This window comes from Equus caballus, chromosome 9 (assembly GCF_041296265.1).
Source record: "Equus caballus isolate H_3958 breed thoroughbred chromosome 9, TB-T2T, whole genome shotgun sequence".
In the NCBI taxonomy this organism is placed as follows: Eukaryota; Metazoa; Chordata; class Mammalia; order Perissodactyla; family Equidae; genus Equus; species Equus caballus.
The window spans coordinates 26,044,013-26,061,618 of record NC_091692.1 but is presented as its reverse complement, the minus strand read 5'-3'; the positions used below and the strand labels follow the sequence as shown (position 1 = coordinate 26,061,618).

The 17,606-nt window shown below is 44.2% G+C and overlaps 1 protein-coding gene across 8 annotated transcripts in view; it reads left to right on the top strand.

Annotated features, from left to right (window-relative positions):
- The window catches only part of FAM110B (family with sequence similarity 110 member B), a 145,127-nt gene that overhangs the window by 646 nt on the left and 126,875 nt on the right, over window positions 1-17,606 (top strand). For 3 of the 8 annotated variants that reach the window (XM_070221525.1, XM_023648568.2, XM_023648569.2), the window contains exon 1: window positions 288-427. The exons of 2 other annotated variants lie outside the window; for them this stretch is intronic. The gene's annotated coding sequence lies outside the window, so the exon portion shown is untranslated. Of the gene's footprint in view, window positions 1-88; window positions 428-1,656; window positions 1,831-17,606 lie in introns of those variants that run through there. 3 more of the 8 variants (XM_023648566.2, XM_070221522.1, XM_070221523.1) reach the window with 3 other exon arrangements.

The following is a 17,606-nucleotide window of genomic DNA, read 5'->3' as shown; positions in this document are numbered from 1 at the left end:
TGGGGTGAGGGGGTGGGGGCGGGGTGGGGTGGGGGTGGGGGCGGGGTGGGGTGGGGGCGGGGCGGGCCGCTCTGGGGGCGTGCGCGCTGCATAGGGACACGCGCTCTGGGCCACAGCAACTCGCCCCAAGTTCCCTCCCTCGCTCTCCGGCGAAGCCTGCCTGAGCCCTCCCACTCGGTGCAGAGCGAACGAACCTTCGCGGCCGCCGCCAGCCCGGGCTCTCCGTGGCCTCGCTTCCCGGGCCCCCTTGGCCAGCGCCGTCCGCTCTCAGCCAGCGGCCCCGCGGTGGCGGCGGCGAGGACTCGGCGGCCCCTGCGGCCCGCGCTCGGCCCTCCGGCGGCCCCGACCCTCCTTGCCCGCCGTCCCCGGGAACCCGGCGCCCGGCTCGGGCCGCACCGCACCTCACGGGCCAAGGAGCGCGGCCGAGGTAAGGCTGGGCCGGGGGCCGGGGCCGGGTCGGGGGCCGGGTCGGGGTCCCGGCCGCGGACAATACCGAAGCCGCGCGACCCGAACGAAGCCGGGGCCGCCCCTGCAGCCTGCCCGGCCGGCCTGGGGCTCCGTCGAGCCCGGCCCGCGGCCGCCCTGGCCCGGACGGCCCCGGTGGCGGCTCGCTGCGCCCCTGCGCTGCGCTGCGCGGCCCGGGCGCGGGCGGCCCGAGCGGGGTGGGCTGCCGGGCGCTCGCCGGGCTCCGAAGGCGCGCCTGCTTGGCGCTGCTGCAGGGTGGGTCGGCGGGGGACGGCGACTGCGCTCCCCCGCGTCTCCTTGCAGAGTCTCTAATCTCGGCTGCTAAGCACTTCGGGTGTTAATACTTAATCAGTATCTCTTGCACGTTGGCTGGGAATTCTTGCAAGAAATGCACATTCAGAGGCTCTGAAAGTTTGTTTTTGGTTACCCCCTCCAGCTCCACCCATGGCCTCACTTATCTCTACTTTCTTTGAAAGCATACAGATTTGAAATACAATTAAATTATCCTTGGCTCACTCGTGCCCCCATCACCCAGCGGAGCTCATAACTTGGCAACAAAGCGCGTGCAGGCTGTGGGAAGCGGCTGATGCCCGCTGGCCAGCCTAGTGCCCTGTGACTGTTGGGAGAACAGTTGCTGCACAGCGTAAATAGCAGTGACAGTTCTCCCTCTGTGCAGGCTTGTGGGGAGGGAAGCAGAGATAACTTTGCTGGATGCTTAAATGACTCTGGAAAGTGGAACGAAAACACCTGGTGCCCCGCTTTTTAACCCTTTCAAGTTGTTATTCACATTTGCTGGGCCACAAAAACGAGCAGGCTTTCTTTCTTGCCTAAGATGCAGGCAAACTCTGGGTTTTTCCTCACGGCCATGTCCTGTGAAAAATCTGGCACACATCTGTGACAACATTGCGTGGCTGGCGTTGTAAGGACTACAAGTGTTTGTTTTTGAGAAGGGGACTATGATAGGAGAATAAGCATTTTTGCAATATAAATAGTGTCACTTCCATTTTTTCATTTCCCTGTTGGCGTTGAAGTATTTACTTAGTATTGTCCCCCCAATTTATGCTTAGAGTCATTCCATGAAAAATACCTGTATTAACTTGTTGTGCTTATTTTGTGACATCACAACCTCTGGTGATTCAGATGAGTTACTTATTAAGCATAGTTATTTTAACATCAGAGCGAGTTAATGGTAAGCCAGAATTCTTTCTCGGTAGCATCCCATTGATTTACCGTATGGCATTTAGCCTGTGGTATTACCATAGGTCGTACAACAGTAAAGTCACTGATTGGACAGGGAGGTGGCGATGCTTTGTCAACCTGGTAATCTGTAAAGCACTTAGAACAGTGTCCGGAACATAGTGCTTGGTAAGTGTCAGCTAGTTTTCCTTCTAATTTTTATCGTCAGTCTATGTGTTTTTTCTCTTTGGAAAATGGTTGTTTTGTTTTAATTCCAGATCTTTTAAATCATGGTCCATTTTAAATCTATGGTATGATTTCAGATCAGAATGAAGGTTGGGTTGTTGTTTTGCTTATGACTGATGAGCTGTTCTGTATATTCTTATGTACCACATATAGTGGATTTGTAAGGGCAGGAAAGTCCTGAACTCAGCCCTATCCAGGTACATTTCATAATAATGACAGCTGATTATCCTTAAGGGCCTAATTGTCTAAGGAGAAGCCTAGACATTAGGGGGAACGTGGGCTGGGAAGCGCATCCTGAACCTTCTTGTTCTCTAGGTTTAGAGTAATACTTCCAGTTCCTAGCGCAGAAAGAACCATGTTGGCACAGCGGTTAGGTAACTCACACTGTGTCACAAGGTAATAACAGATATCTGTACTGTATATACATCAACCGGAGCGTATAATTCTTACTCGTGCTTTAAAATTTTTAGAGGATTTATAGCCTAATTAGCTAAGAGAAAAAAATTAAAATTAATTACTTGCCGTGTGTCAGTAACCAAAAGATTATGTTTGCTACCTAGTCATTTGAAAAGATGTCAGGAGTTTACTTTCATTTTGAGGTTTTTTAATTCCTGTTTTAACTTTGAAGTGACATCTTTTTCATTCCTCAACAGTTTACCTCGCTAAGCAAAGACACGGCGTTAACCCTTGGGGCCTTGCAGAGCCGAAGCTGCTGTAGGCACAGTGTGGCAGTAGATGGTGCTGTGGATAATGCTGGTGTACAAGGCACATGTGTGGTCAAGTAGAAGGGGAGGGGTTCATTTCGCAGTCCCATTGCTTGCCCTCTCCCCAAATAGACACTCACCGCACAGACACTAACAGTCTTTTTAGGAATAAACTTTTTAAAACGTTTGTCCTTTATATTTTCAACTTTTTAAGACTAGTTACTTGGCCAGATTTTTTCTCTCTGAAAACCATAGTATTCCAGGTGTTAGGACAAACGTTGCCTGTAACGATATTATTTAGTCAACTGGACTCTTTCTTCTTATTTTCCCATAATAGAGTAAGATTGATTGTTCTGAGCCTAGAGGATCTCCAACTCACCTGGATTTTTTTCAATACTTAACTTTTAGGAGAGAGAAACAAATGATAAGAAACCTACCTGCATCCTGACTTTATTTAAGAAAACAGTTTCCTGGAGTGAATTCTCATTTATTCTGTTTTTTCCCATTTTTCTGACTCCCCGTATGATGCAGTGAGAATGGATATTCAGGATGAAGATTCTGATGCTCTGCTTTAAAAGCCATGACTCATTCAAGAAAAATATACGCGTTCTATTTAGTAGAGCACCAAGTGGAGAGAGTGAATAAGGACACTTGGGATAAGGGTTTTCTGGATTGTAGTCAGTTATCTCTGTGGGCTGGCTCTGGGACTGGCCAGTCCTCGGCAGTTGACTGTGTTCTCTTTTCTCCTCTGACACGGGGCAGTTGCTGCTGTCTCCTGTCAGCAGGTGGGGTCAAGTGCCTTGGCGGAGTCACATGGCTAATAGCAAAGCGATTTTAACCCAGGGGTGTGTGTCCCTCTGGTGCCCCTGGATCTTTCCATCACGCTATGTGGAATAACCTCTGTTTTGCCCATTCAGGATGCATTCACTGTATTCTTTTTGAGTTTGATACCAATAAATCTCTTCTTCATAACTCAGTGATGTGCTTTGAATTTCCTGGGTAACGTTTGGTCATTAAAAAGTCCAAAACAGGAGAAGTTAAGCTGTTTTTAATTGTTAGAGGAAACCTAAGATGTCACAATACCTTGTTAAAGGTTGCTTATTTTAGGTGGGTTGAGGAGAAGGATGGCAGGTTTAAGTTCTTTGAACTATGTAAAGACCGATGCAAATGGCTCAGATTATGAACTAATAATGTTGGACCTGTTTTTGGCTTTGTTGCTCAAGTGATCTAGCGAAAGTTCTGACTTCCTTATACCCCCAAAGACTTTCTTTCCCTTGGATTAAAGGGAGTTTATTCTTTTTTATTGATTAAGAATATCTGAAAGGATTGTGATGATTAATGAAACGTTGGATCAAATCCCCAGTCTGAGTATTCCTTTTTTTTTAATTAGCTAGAACGTAATTTAATTTTTTAAATGGTGAATTTTTTTCTTTTTTTGCATTGAAAGAATTAAAGAAATACAAAAAAGTAGTATCTGAGGGGCTGGCCCGGTGGTGTGGCGGTTAAATTCGTGGGCTCTGCTTCGGCAGCCCAGGATTTGCCAGTTTGGATCCCAGGCACGGACCTACGCACCGCTTGTCAAGCCATGCTGTGGCAGACGTCCCGCATATAAAGTGGAGGAAGATGGGCACAGACGTTAACTCAGGGCCAGTCTTCCAAAAGTAGTATCTGAGAATTGTTCAAAGGAGAACACACATTATGCCTAGTGTTTATTAAAGAAGCTAAATGTAGCATTGACTCTGATCTTTGAAAGGATGAGTGTGTGGGATGATTTGGCTTATGGGATGGTGGAAGTTGGAGGATAGTAGTAAGAAATTTAGTTTTTCATTGTTTGTGAATGTCATAATCCAACCAGTTAACTACAGATGATTAAAGATACGGACAAGGCTTCAACACTTTTGCAGAATATATTTTCCTCCTGTTTTTAGATCTGAGTTTGTTTCTGGGTGATCTTTTGTGATGCAAAATTAATGAACTTCATTAAATCGTGCATACTCCTATTCTCACACCTTAGGCTTCCTCCCACTGTGTGTGATTTTTACATTAACATTTTGCAGTTTGAGTATCTTAAGGAGAATCACCTAGGAACACAGCATTCAAAGACATAAGCCTTATTTTCTTTTATTTTAGGAAACTTTAGTAGATGAAGCAATTTGCTTCCTTTTTCCAGTATGTTTGGTGATAAAAATAGTGACCATGTGGATGATTAAACAATTTTAAACTGAGACTGGCGCTAAAGCTGCGATTTTGAAATTGTAAACACTTTAGAGAGAAGTTCAAAGGTGAACTCTAAGCAAAAGGAAACAATATGTCACTTGGCAGACAGGTTTCTAGAAGAATTATAGAATTCTGTGGTGTGTTTTATGCATCAGAGCAAGATCAATGGTTTTTGAAATTGTCCAGTTCCAGATAAAGCTTTTAAAATACAATTCAGAAGCATATGGGAATTTCTGAGTGGTTATGTTGTAATGCAAAGCATTTTTTCCTAGTAGTCCCATTAGAAGTTTGTTTCGTCTTTTTGTCTTTTTCAGAAGGAATCACAGATATGCTTCAAAATGATCATTCTTGCCAGCAATTTTTTTTTTGTTTCATTGACTAGAACTTAATGAAAAGGAAGTAATTATGGAAAAGAATGCAGTTTTGTAATTTCTTCTATTTTGATTATTATGTTAAATGGATATTTATAGAGAATTCATTGTGTGCCAGATACTGGGGATAAGCAGTGGCCAGGAAAGCCATGGTTGCTGCCTATTTGAGGCTTTACAGTGTAAAGTGGGGGGGAAATAAAATAAAATAAATAAATGAAAAGCTAACTTAAAGTAGTAATAAGTGCAGTCAAGAAGGAGGGTGGTTGGGGCTGGCCCCGTGGCCGAGTGGTTAAGTTCGCGCGCTCCGCTGCAGGCGGCCCAGTGTTTCGTCGGTTCGAAGCCTGGGCGCGGACATGGCACTGCTCGTCAGACCACGCTGAGGCAGCGTCCCACATGCCACAACTAGAGGAACCCACAACGAAGAATATACAACTATGTACCGGGGGGCTTTGGGGAGAAAAAGGAAATAATAATAAAATCTTTAAAAAAAAAAAAAAAAAAAAGAAGGAGGGTGGCATTCCCATCTGGCCTTGTGGTCTGGGAGGCCTCATGGAGGATGTTTGAGCTGAGACTTAAGTGAAAAGAAAAGGAGCAACCTCTGGAAGGTCTCTGGGCAGGGAGGATGGCTTGTGCAAAGGCCCTGTGGCAGGTGGAACCTGCCTTTGTGAGGAACAGGAGAGTAACCTGGTCAACAGCAGAGTAACCGGGTCAGCAGGGCCTTGTAGGCCATGGGGGGCATTTCCGTTTGTGCTGAATGTAGTAGGAGCTGCTGGAGGTGTGACGCAAAGAGGGCCAGGCTCTAATTTGCAGATTTGACAGCTCACTCTGCCTGCCTTGTGGAGCATGGATCATTGGAAAGAGTGGAAGTGGAGAGCCAGTTAGGATGCTGAGGTGGTGATCAGTGCCATTTGGGCTGGAAGGAAAGGAGAGGAGATGGAGGGAATCCTGTGTTTGTAGGATCTTGAATTTCTCCTAACCTAACACAGCGTTGATCTTAAGATGCGTCCTCATTATATATCACTAAGAAACAAGACATGGATGCACATTGCCCATTGTGATATGCATCCTGATTTCAGGTATTAAAATGGGACAGGAGAAGTCTTAGAATTGGTGAAATACAATGTACTCTGGAGATCAAGCTGAGAGGCCTTGCCGATTTGTATTTTCTCTCTATTTGTATCTGAACAATACAAATCCTGTTATTTGGAAGGACCTGGGGGTCATGTGTAGTGGAGTCACCAACCTCAGGATTGGAATCTGGTATAGAAAAGTGCATCTGGTGCAAGTAGTCTTTCTGATGCTTTAATATCATGTAGAAGAGGCATTTACAGATTTTATTGCTTCCACTTGCACTACAGACTGTTGGTGTCAGAGATCGAGGAAACTGGGACGGCCCAGATTTGCCAGGTTCAAGGGGAGGCACAGACCCTGTGTGCATGTTCAGAAGGGGGCGTAGATCCATTGGGAGTTACAATCTTTGTTTCTCTCTGTCACACACTGGGAGCTGGGCAGGATGAGGGCTCCCTCCCAGCTGTGGGGATTCCAGGCCAGACACTTAGTTGCGGGCCAGCAAAGAGGAAAGTCAGTTACCTAAGGACTGAGAGAGTACAGGTTTTCTAGTCGAGTCTCTCTGGGTGTGAAGATTGGCTCTGTGTGAGGTTGAGCAAGTTACTGAGGCTTCTGGAACCTCAGTTTCCTCATCTGTAAAGTGGGGATAACTGCCGTACCTACTTCTGGGATTGTTGTGAGGGTTAAGTAAGGTGACGCTTGCAAAGAGCCGAGCTCTCCATCGAGGTTAGTTGCCGTTAAGTGTTACTGTCTCAAGGATTTCATATGTCATTCTTTCTGTCTTACATATTCTCATCTTATGGGTCACAGGATGAAGGTCACTTTTTCAGAGACTCACCCAGACCACAGAAGCTAAGGTAGCCCTTCTCCAGCCACTCTCTTTCCCGTTGTCCTATTGTAGTGTATTCATAGCCCTCGTTCCTAATTGAGATTGTATAGTTTGTTTACATGTTGAAAGTACATTTCTCCACATTAAAAGGGATGCTGTCATGTAAGCTGCTTTATCCACAGCACCTAGAACTGTACCAGGCCACATCGCAGGGCTTAAGACATATTTACTGAGTGGAGGGTGTGGTTGACACTGCTGATTTTTGAGGTGTTTGCCTATGGGACCTTGAAGGCACAGCAAAAAGGCCAGTTCTAAAGCAGAGTTCTTCTCTTGGACTTGGTTTTTAATTTTTTTTTTGCTGGGAAAGATTTGCCCTGAGCTAACATCTGTTGCCAGTCTTCCCCCTCTCTCTCTCTTTCTCCCTCTCCAAAGCCCCAGTACGTAGTTGTATATTCTAGTTGTAAGTCCTTCTATGTGAGCTGCTGCCACAGCATGGCTACTGACAGACAAGTGGTGTGGTTCCTCAGCCGGGAACTGAACCTGGGCTGCTGAAGCAGAGTGCGCCAAACTTTAATCGCTAGGCGGTCAGGACTGGCTCTTGACTTTGTTTTTTTGCTCTGAGATGACTGGCTTTCCAGCTGCCGCGAATCTGCCTGCTGTCCCGTGGGCAGGGTCCGACCGGTCCTTGATAGAGTATTTTGGGGAAGCAGGGTGGGAGGAGAGGGAGAGTTTACATTTGGAAACTTGGGTTTCTTGGGGTAGCAGGACATGCTTGTCGTTTGCTTTGGCATTTCAGAGGGTGTCACTTGCTTTGGCTTCAAGCTGAATGTCACCTGAGGCCTACCTACTGTCTGAGATGCCAGCTTACAGGCACATGACTCCTTCTCTGAAACCCACAAGGGTAAACATGGTGGGGAAACCACTGTAAAAGTGACCGATGCCTGTCCAACTGCTCTGGCCACCTTGCTAGCTGGCGCTGAAGTTGGGGCCTAGCCTGCAGCCTGATAGACTGCTCCGTCAGCACTCTGGACTGTGGTGGCTCCCTCTGTCTCTAAGTTACGTTGTGTTACTGATGATACCATATCTCATTATAATGCCTTTTGTTAGTGCATTGATTTTGATGCTATTTGTATTTTTCAAAAGGAAATCATTACCCATTTTAGAAATAAGAATGTTTAAATATTCTCCAGGCTTTTATCTTTTACAGGGCTGCTTCTTGACCACGGTCTTTGGGTGAAGTTTAGTGAGTAAAGTGTACAGACTTATTTTCAAATCCTTGAGCAGACACTCCGCAATCATAGGTGTGTTGTACATATTTTTTTGCACATGTGTGCAAACTGTTAGTTACCTTCCTTTTCCTGGCTACCATGGGGCCACCGTTTCCACTGGTGGTCACAGACAGACAGCTGGACACTGGAAACTCAGCAGTGTTGGGGATACCAATGAATCCTGACGGCATTTCTGTGTTTTGACTACATAGTTAGAACAAGGTGAATTGGGAGGTTCATTGTACACTTGACTGGAAGTTGAAGATCTTTAAAATCCTTTTAATCTATCTCTGGCCTGTGCTCATTCAGATGAGCTTTAATTGGAATGTTGTGATTTTTAAGAATCAGATGTTTTTCTTCCCAATAAATTTTGTTCTTGTTTAATGACCCTGAGAGAAGAAGAGGAATGATTGTGTTGGTTTCGAATACGACTGGTCATGGGCGCTCTGCCCAGTCTATAGGCTTTCTTCTGACCTACAGTGTGACTTGGGTGTGTAACCATAAACCTTTTTACAAATTTTGGTCAAAGTGGCCACCGTCTTGGAGGAGATAGACTGGCTGTCTAGTGACTTAGTTCTTTAATTTAGCGAAGATTTTGTTTTTTGTAGTTCTTGTTAGCAAATGTGTACTTACAGCTCTTATGAGGGAGAGTATTACAGTCGTGTAAATCTGTATTTTTCAGGAGGTTGAAATATTCTTTCAGGTAGTGCTGGAGATTTGTGGTCTACTTGTACTGTTTGCAAATTGGTTTTAAGTGAATTTTCCGTAGAAGTAACGGAAGCCCCACGTGAATCATGTGCTTAGTGTGTATGTGTATGTACGTGTGTGTGAAGGCCCAGTGTTCAGTATGAGCTTTACAGTGGCCACGTCGTCCCAGTTGGAAGTGGCTCTGCCCTCACCCCTGTGTGATGTGTTCCAGTTCATGTGGCCTGGTTTGCTTATCTGATTTCTCCCACAGGTATTTTTCCTTTCAGAATTCACCAGCACAGGATTGAACTGCTTTGGCTGTTAATCCCCCATTGCTATTTCCACATGCCTTTTCCAGAGTAATTTCAGGGTGAAGCATTCAGCTGTTGAAAAGCTCTGTTCGTTCTTTGGACCTTTTTCAAAAGGCGTTTAGGTACGGTGAGTTAATGATAAAGAGACCGCATCGCATGGCCTTTTAAATCAGCATACCAAGACATTAACAAATATTTTTATACACTTTGTGTCTGAAATACTTAAATATCTTCATTTTAATTTGGATTTTTCATTTTACCAGAGAGTATTTATTATTCACATATATCTTATATTAGTTGGAGTTCTTCAGAGAAACAGAACCAATAGGATCTCAATCTCTGTCTCTCTGTCTCTGTCTCTATCTCTATCTCTATCTCTATCTCTATCATCTCAAGGAGACTTATTATAAGGAATTGGTTCCTGTGATTATGGAGGCTGAGAAGTCCCATAGTCTGTTGTCTGCAAGCTGGAAACCCAGAAGAGCCAATGGTGTAAGTTCCACTGTGAGTGCCGAAGACCATTGTCTCAGCTCAACCAGCCAGGCAGAGATCTGAATTCTCCCTTCTTCCACCTTTTTGTTGTATTCAGGCCCTCAACAGACTAGATGAGGCCCACCACATTGGAGAGGGCAGTCTGCTTCACTCTGTCTACCGATTCAAATGTTAATCTCACCCACACACATCCTTACAGACACACCCTGAATAATGTTTAACCAAATATCTGGATACCCCATGGCCCAGGCAAGTTGATGCATGAAATTAACCACCACACACTTGTAGTATAATCAGAGTGTTTCAGGAATTAGGTAAGCTGTTTTGAAAACATTTTGTAAAAGTACTGTTTCCCAAGCCTGTTTAAGTGAACTGACTCCCAGAGTGTTAAGAGCAGGTACCCTTCTCTAAGTCCTACTCCCCCATGAAGGCCTTCTCAGAAGTTCTGGCACCGTTCCACCTTACCTTCCTCACCGGTACTTCCTTTACTGGTTCAATTGATTGCTGTATTTTATGATATGTTCTTGGCTTTGTGGCATCTCTTTGTTGAGACAGTGAGTTCATCAGGCTCAGAGACAGTGTCTGTATTTCTCCATGAGTGTTGCCTATGCAAGAAAATGGTGGTGGTGTTGACATGCCTGTCCTCCCTGCTCTGTGCAGTCTTTGCATGGTGCACGCACCTGGAGGCGATGTTCGTGGCGATAAGCTTGATGGACTAAGTCTCCACGTGTGGTTTACCCCCAAGACAGTTTACGTTCAGGTTTAAAGTGATAGTAGTTACTTTGTATAAGTATGTCTGATTTACAATTTTCACTCTTATTTGGCCTTCACATTTTAGCCAGGTAGGGAGATGTTCTCGAAACTCCATTTATTGCCTAACGTAGTAAATATAGGAAGAAATTGAGTGCTATATCATTTTTAGAAGCAGATTAAATTAGATTAATTTAGATTATTCACACCTCTGATTTTTCCTCCATTAGCGTGTGCAATCAACCATAGTAATAATGATAATGATGTGATTATTGAGTCAGACCCTTATGTAGTGCTTCTCATGTTCCTGGCACTGTTTTTGGCATTTTACTGATATTTATTGTATTTGCCTGATGGCTCCGTCATTTTCTAGTTGAAATAGTTGATGCATTTCTGCTCATACCCGATTTTAGCTTTGTTTTTTGAGACATTCTGCTTTAAGAGGTGAAGAACTGATTCGTTGCATATAACTAAAACATTAATTTCTATAAGAGTTCACTTTTAGATTTGTTTGTTTAGAATGATCTGAGCTTCCTTAGGCTCCTTATGTGTTCCTGTTTGGGTCATGAGTTGGTTTGAGACTAGAATCAACCACAGGCAGCAGCTTGCTACAAGGCCTCGGGGACCATGACACTGTTGGGTGGCCTCATGACTCGGCAGTGTGGCCTTGGTAGATTCCAGTAGACTGACTTGTGGGTCCTAATTAAATCCCAGGGGAGAGTTTTTTCTAGACACCTGACCTCCTAAGATGAAACTGGCTGGGGCCAAGGGTACGAGCTGAAACTTCTCACCTAGCAGTTTCACCATTAGGACACGGATGCCATGCTTAGTTGAACTGTTTTCCAAAACCACTGCTCAGATTTTGCTCAGCTGATACAGTGACTAGCAGTGTCCCTAGTCACTGACACCGCTTCCATTTCCCAGTCAATAAATATTTGAGTGCCTGCTCTTTGCCAGAGACCATGCTGCTACCTGGTTGGGTGGAAGTCAAGTCTTCACTGGTCTTGAAGTTGTGGGTAGCTCTAAGCCCTATGGGCCTCCTCTCTTAGAACTTCATCTTCCTCTTTAGCCATGTCTTGGAACTCCAGTTAACCAAGTCACTGCCTGTTGTAGGAGAAATGAGGTGACCTCATTTGTGCTCCTGTCCTCATCCATCCTCTGAAACATCCTGTTGCCCTTGATGAAATTGTCAGTGTGCCTTGTGAATGGGGTCACATGCATCACGGTGTTGTCTCCTTGATATGGGGGATGCAGCATCAATGAAGCAAAGATTCATCTTTTTATTATAGGAGAAAAATAAAACTTCATCAGTTTTTCTTTTTACCATCGCTTTTTCGGCCCCTCCATCCCCTCTTTGAACAAAAAGTAATGCAAAAGGAACATTATGTCAGAAGGTATTTTTTTCTTTTATTTTGATATGTCAAGTAGCAAAACTCCTATAAGAAGCTTCCTTCTGACTAAAATAGCAAACATAGTAGCAAGCAAGACAACTTTTGTCTGTTCTCATAGGTTTTTAATAGATTGGTGCTTTGTGGTCTAGTGAAGTGACGGTATAGGAATCCTGAAAAGCTTACATTTGGAGAGGAATGAATTGTTCCCCCTGCATCTGAGCTGAGACTGACATCAGGAGTGTGGCCTTTGAGCAGGAACGGCCTCCAGATTGATGGTGGAAGACAGGCCAGTATTCATCAGCCTGGGCTCCTGCCAGCTGATACTTAGCTTCTCACCATCACCTCCATACTGAAATTAGGACCCTGCTCCCCATTGACATCCCCTCTGGGCTTTCCCCTCTGTCTGACTCTGAAATGTCTCTCCTGCCTGGCCCCTCTCTGCATTCCTGGTGCACCTTCCACCTTAGTTCAGGCCTTGGTCATCTTTTCCTTTCCTCTCATAGCCCTGTCTCAACCTTCTTCCCTTTCCTGCCGCTACTGTACTGCCTCCAGAATTAGCTGAAATATCCGTCTGTCACATTGCTCAGCTGCTCCAAGCCCTGACCATGTACCCAGAACAAAGTCTTGTTAACATACTCTGCCACCTTCTTGGCCTCCGTGCCCTTCCAGCCCCTTCCCTGCCATTGCCCCTGCTGTTCCTTCTGCCTGAAGTGCCTGTTCACCTCGGCCCTGCTTTGTGCAATCCTGGTCATCCTATAATGCTTCCATCCTGCCTCCTCTCTAATTATTTTCCTTGACCTTATGTTGTCTGAGTAAAAAGAACAGAAGAAACAATCATATCTTTTATGATGCTAAAGTTACTTGAACGCAAAGGCATAAAAGTATATCTTCCTGCTCACTCCTGTAAGGCTGGACAGAGGGACATAAATCATGTTCAGAGCAGCAGCAGCTTGTGAATATCTGCTTCAGCCTTCAACCCTGCTGTTCTAGAGTAGTGTGCGTCTTGAGATTGAGGAGAAGTGATCTCTCAGGTGCTGAAGGAGTTTGCACATGGGCTCAAGGGACCCCTCTTGATAATATCCTGAGAGATCCTGGAGAAAACAAGAAGTGCCAGAATCAGGATATATGCCCTGATTTTTCAGAAAGCACCAAGAGATCCTAGACCTGCACTGTCCAGTATGGTGGCCACTGGCCACATGTGTCTGCTGAGTACTAGGCATGTGACTGGCCTGAATTGAGATATCCTGTAAGTGTAAAATAACCAGATTTTCAACCTTTAGTTTGAAAAAAGAATGTAAAATAGCTCATTAATAGTTTTTTATTTTACATGTTAAGGTGGTAATATTTTGGATTGATTGCTTAAATAAAATATATCAAAATTAATTTCACTGTTTCTTTTAAATTTTTTATGTAGCTATAAGAAAATTTAAAATAACATATGTGCCTCACACTAATGGCTTGCATTATATTTCCATTGGAGGATGCTGTTCAAGACACTACAGTTCATTGATTTTACTCCATATCCTTGGCAGCCTTCTAAAACATAGTGTTAAGCAGATGGTTGTGTACTTGTAGAAAAGGAAGTAGTAATAACTAAAAGCAAGAATAGTTTCACTAAGAACAAATCATGCCAGGCTGACCTCATTTTTTTCCGTAAGGCTACTGGGCAAGAGATCAGAACAATTCTGTAGATTTCTATTTGGATTTCTGTGATGCATTTGGAGCATCTCCTCTCATAAGTCAAGGACAATTTAGGGAACTGAGTGCGGTTGATAGCGTGGCTGTGTCTGGAGCTGGTTGAACTCAGTTCTCAGAATATCTTGTACTGATTGTCTGACGGGCTGGGGATGCTCTCGGGCTCCCCATAGAGCTTGTTTCATTTCAGTGACATGAGAGAACATAGACTAAGATCATTTGTGAAGAGGTCAAGTTTGATCAGGCTTCGGTGGTCTAAGAGAAAGGTTGTGCCACACCGGCCGTGTCTGCGGAAAGGTCTGGAGGCGTTCATGGACCACATTTATTGACTGCATATGTGCCCAGGCACTACGCTGGTGCTGGGAATGAAGATTAATACTCTGTTGGCCCTAACCTCACAATTTCATCCAGGGGGAGAGAAAACTTAAATAAATCGTGGATCCTGTGGCAGCACGGCGACAGAGGCACGTATGAGTCAGGTGCTGGGCAGTCAGAGAATGTCCCCACCTCTGCTGATTTCAGACCACTTGCCTGGATCCTGGTTTCTAATTCTTGCCACAAAGAATGACTTAGTATTAATTGGTCTAAAACTAAAATCATTATCTTTAATGGTTCATATCCAACAACTTAATATATAGCAACTTAATTTGTGTGAGGTTTTTTTATCCTAATCGGTTTTATTTATGTTTCCAGCTTTGTTGAGGCATAATTGACAAATAAAAATTATGCATATTTAAAATATACAGTGTGATGTTTTGGTGTATGTATACATTGTGAAATGAGGACCACAATTAAGCTAATTAACACATACATCATCACACGTAGTTACTTTGTTTTTGGTGAGAACACTTAAGATCTATTTTCTTAGCAAATTTCGAGTAGACAATACAGTATTATTAGTTATTATACAATATATAAACAATTTATACAACAATAAAAACTGTATACAGTACGGTTATTCTTATTAACTGTAGTCTCCATGTTGTACATAGGTCTCTAGAACTTATTCATATTATGATCGACAGTTTGCTCCCTTTGACCAACATCTCCCCATTTCTCCCACCCCCCCCCCCCGCCCCAGTCCCTGGCAACCACCATTCTACTCTCTGCTTCTGTGAGTTCGACTTTTTTAGATTCCACATATAAATATGTGAGATTTTTTTCTAAAGCTTTGGTAGAAAGCTTGGTAATACCTGCTTTGAAAAATTTCCAGGACAAAATCATCTTGACAATGTACTTTTGGGGGTTTACTGGTAAGGTCCCATGTACTAGATAGAGTGGCCGTCAAACTGTTATTTCTCAAAGAACATTCTGGCTTTGGCCCCTAGGTGCCTGTTTGGCTGCATCCATACAGAAGCTGATAATTCTGCTTTCTGGTCAGGCTTTTTGAACTTTAGTTGAAAGTTATGAACCTACTGAGCTCTTAGCAATCTAAGGGGCTTATTTGTTGTGGAAAATTCTTTCAAGAGTTTACATAGCCCATCGCTGCTTTGGTTCCTTCAACTTTGATTTCCTAAGTATGTAGTAAGTGGCTCTGGGAACTTTGAGGTGGTGAGGAGTTACCCCAGACCCTCCCAGGATGGCCTCCTGACGGAGCGGCCCTCTTGTCCGTGCTGCTATCCAGTTTGGTTGACGGATATTCCAGAGGTGGCCACATGCCATCTCTCCCTGTATTTTGGTGGAGATGTTGTCAGTACCTTTTGCATTGTTATCGCCTGTCTACGGTTTACACGCTTAAAAGTTTGTCGAAAACATGCAAGGCAAATAATTTGATCATAAACAATAAACTTTAGGCAAAATTGAAGCTCCACGATAGCAACTTAGTAGGAAATTATGGCTGGTTTCTTCTCTATCTTGACCTCTATTCTAGGCTTTAATTTTCTCGAGATCCTGGAATTTTAATTTTCTGTTTTCCTCTGATTTTATTTTATTTTATTCTTGAAGGTATCTCATCTTTTTGTGAAAGAAGGCCAGGTTTAAAGTAAAACTAGAGGCTTTCTTTGTATTTTTTGGTCTATAAGTTGGTTGTTTAGACTCTTTACCTTGGGGAGGTAGGAGTTATATATTTGACATTTATATATTATATATATAATTATATATATAATATATATAATTGTATATATACATGTATAATATATATATATTATATATAATTGTATATATACAACAATTATATATATTGTTGAAGCTTTCATATTAAATATCAAAACAGTGGTGGGCAGCATTTTTATTTTTTGTGTATTTTTTTTGTAGATGTTAATATTTAGAGGCCACATTTTTTTTTTTTCTGTTCAAAATTACAAGTTTTATCAAGTCTTATGAGGGGGGAAAACTTCTTACAACTTAATTATCTCTTAAGTAGAAAAAAAGGGAGATTTGGTGATGTTTCTGGGCCGTGACGGGGCACTCTCTGGGCGTATTTGGGTGGTCGCAGTGCCTGGCAGCCAGACCTTTGGGTTCCTGTGCATGTGTGGGGCTGATGGTGTTCACCTGGGGTTATCTCATTTCTTTTTCAGAACAACCCTGCAGGGGTGGTATGACTATGGTCCCATCTTACTAATGGGGACACCAGAGGTGAGATGGAATCTTCAAGTTGTTGGGGAGTGGAAGAGCTGGTATAGCACATGCACTCAGTGAGCCAGGGCTGCAGCCTTGCCTGTGCTAGAGAGGCCCCCACTGCCCTCCCCAGCCTGGTCTTCCCTTTCCTGGGGGCGCGTGTTCATCCCCCTGAGTTGGCAGGGTGGAGTGAGCATTCCCATGTTTGCCTTCCCTGCCTGCAGCCTCCCTGCCTGCTGCTCCGAGAGGCTCTGAGTTCCACTCCACTCTGGGATGTCCCTTCTGCAGGCCTGGGAGTGCTTGTTGATGACCCTCAGATGGGTTTTCCTAGAGGATCTCCCCCTCCTGAAAGGCCATGTTTGGAATTAGGCTGTATACTCGAACTGAGGTTGGCTGGGCTTTGCTTAATGAAGATTTGTCTCAATACTGCAAGAGAAGACAAATACCTGTTCCAGGATCTTTACCTAAATGTATCAAAGATGGAATATAACAGCAAGAAATCTCAAGGCCAGCATAAAAGTATGAAGGGGGAGGGCTTGGGATGTGCCCAATGGCTACCCTCAGATGCACACTAGGGGCTCATGTGGGTGTGCAGTGCTGTCTTGTGCAAGATGACCACCCCAGCCTGGTGCACACCTGGGCTTCATACACAGTAGTTGACTGTGTTGGGAAGGCCTTTGTGGGATGGAGGGATTATCGAATTGTGTGTTCTGCAGATTGTCAAACCAAGACCCATGGGGGAAAGTGATAGGGAGGCAGGTTTCAACTTAATGACGGTCAGAGGTGCCCCAGACCAGAATGGGCTGTCATATGAAGTGGACTCTATTGTTGAGATGGGGAGGAGGGGTCTGGAAGGGCTGGACAGTTGGCTTTCTGTCCGCCGTGCTGAGGCCGCAATTATTTTTATCCTGACACATGTCAACTTCACCCATAACCCACCATGGCTGTTGCCATTTCTAGCACCATCTTTTTTACTTCTCATTTTGCGTTTATTTCATCCTTCTTTAGAAGCTCTGCTCCATGGTAGACTTAACGGAGTCTATTCAGGGCACTCTCTGAGGGGCACAGTGTTGGAAAACAAAGTCACATCTCTCTTTAACACTGAAATAAACTGATAAATGCTTGTTAGCTGAGGAGGAGAGGAGTGAGGTAGCCGGCCTTCAGTTCTGGAGCCTTTGCCACTATGCTAGAAATGAGACTGGAACGTGGGCCTCCTGGGAACAGGGTATTTCTGTGCATTAAGATCCCGGCATCTACGTGTGCAGTTAATGCTTTTGCCTTCTGTTCTCTCTGGCTTGGCAAAGGGCCAAGCAAAATGGGAACTATTGGGGCCATCAGTTCTTCCTTGAAAGGCCCTTCAGGATTACCGACTCCGTGGTC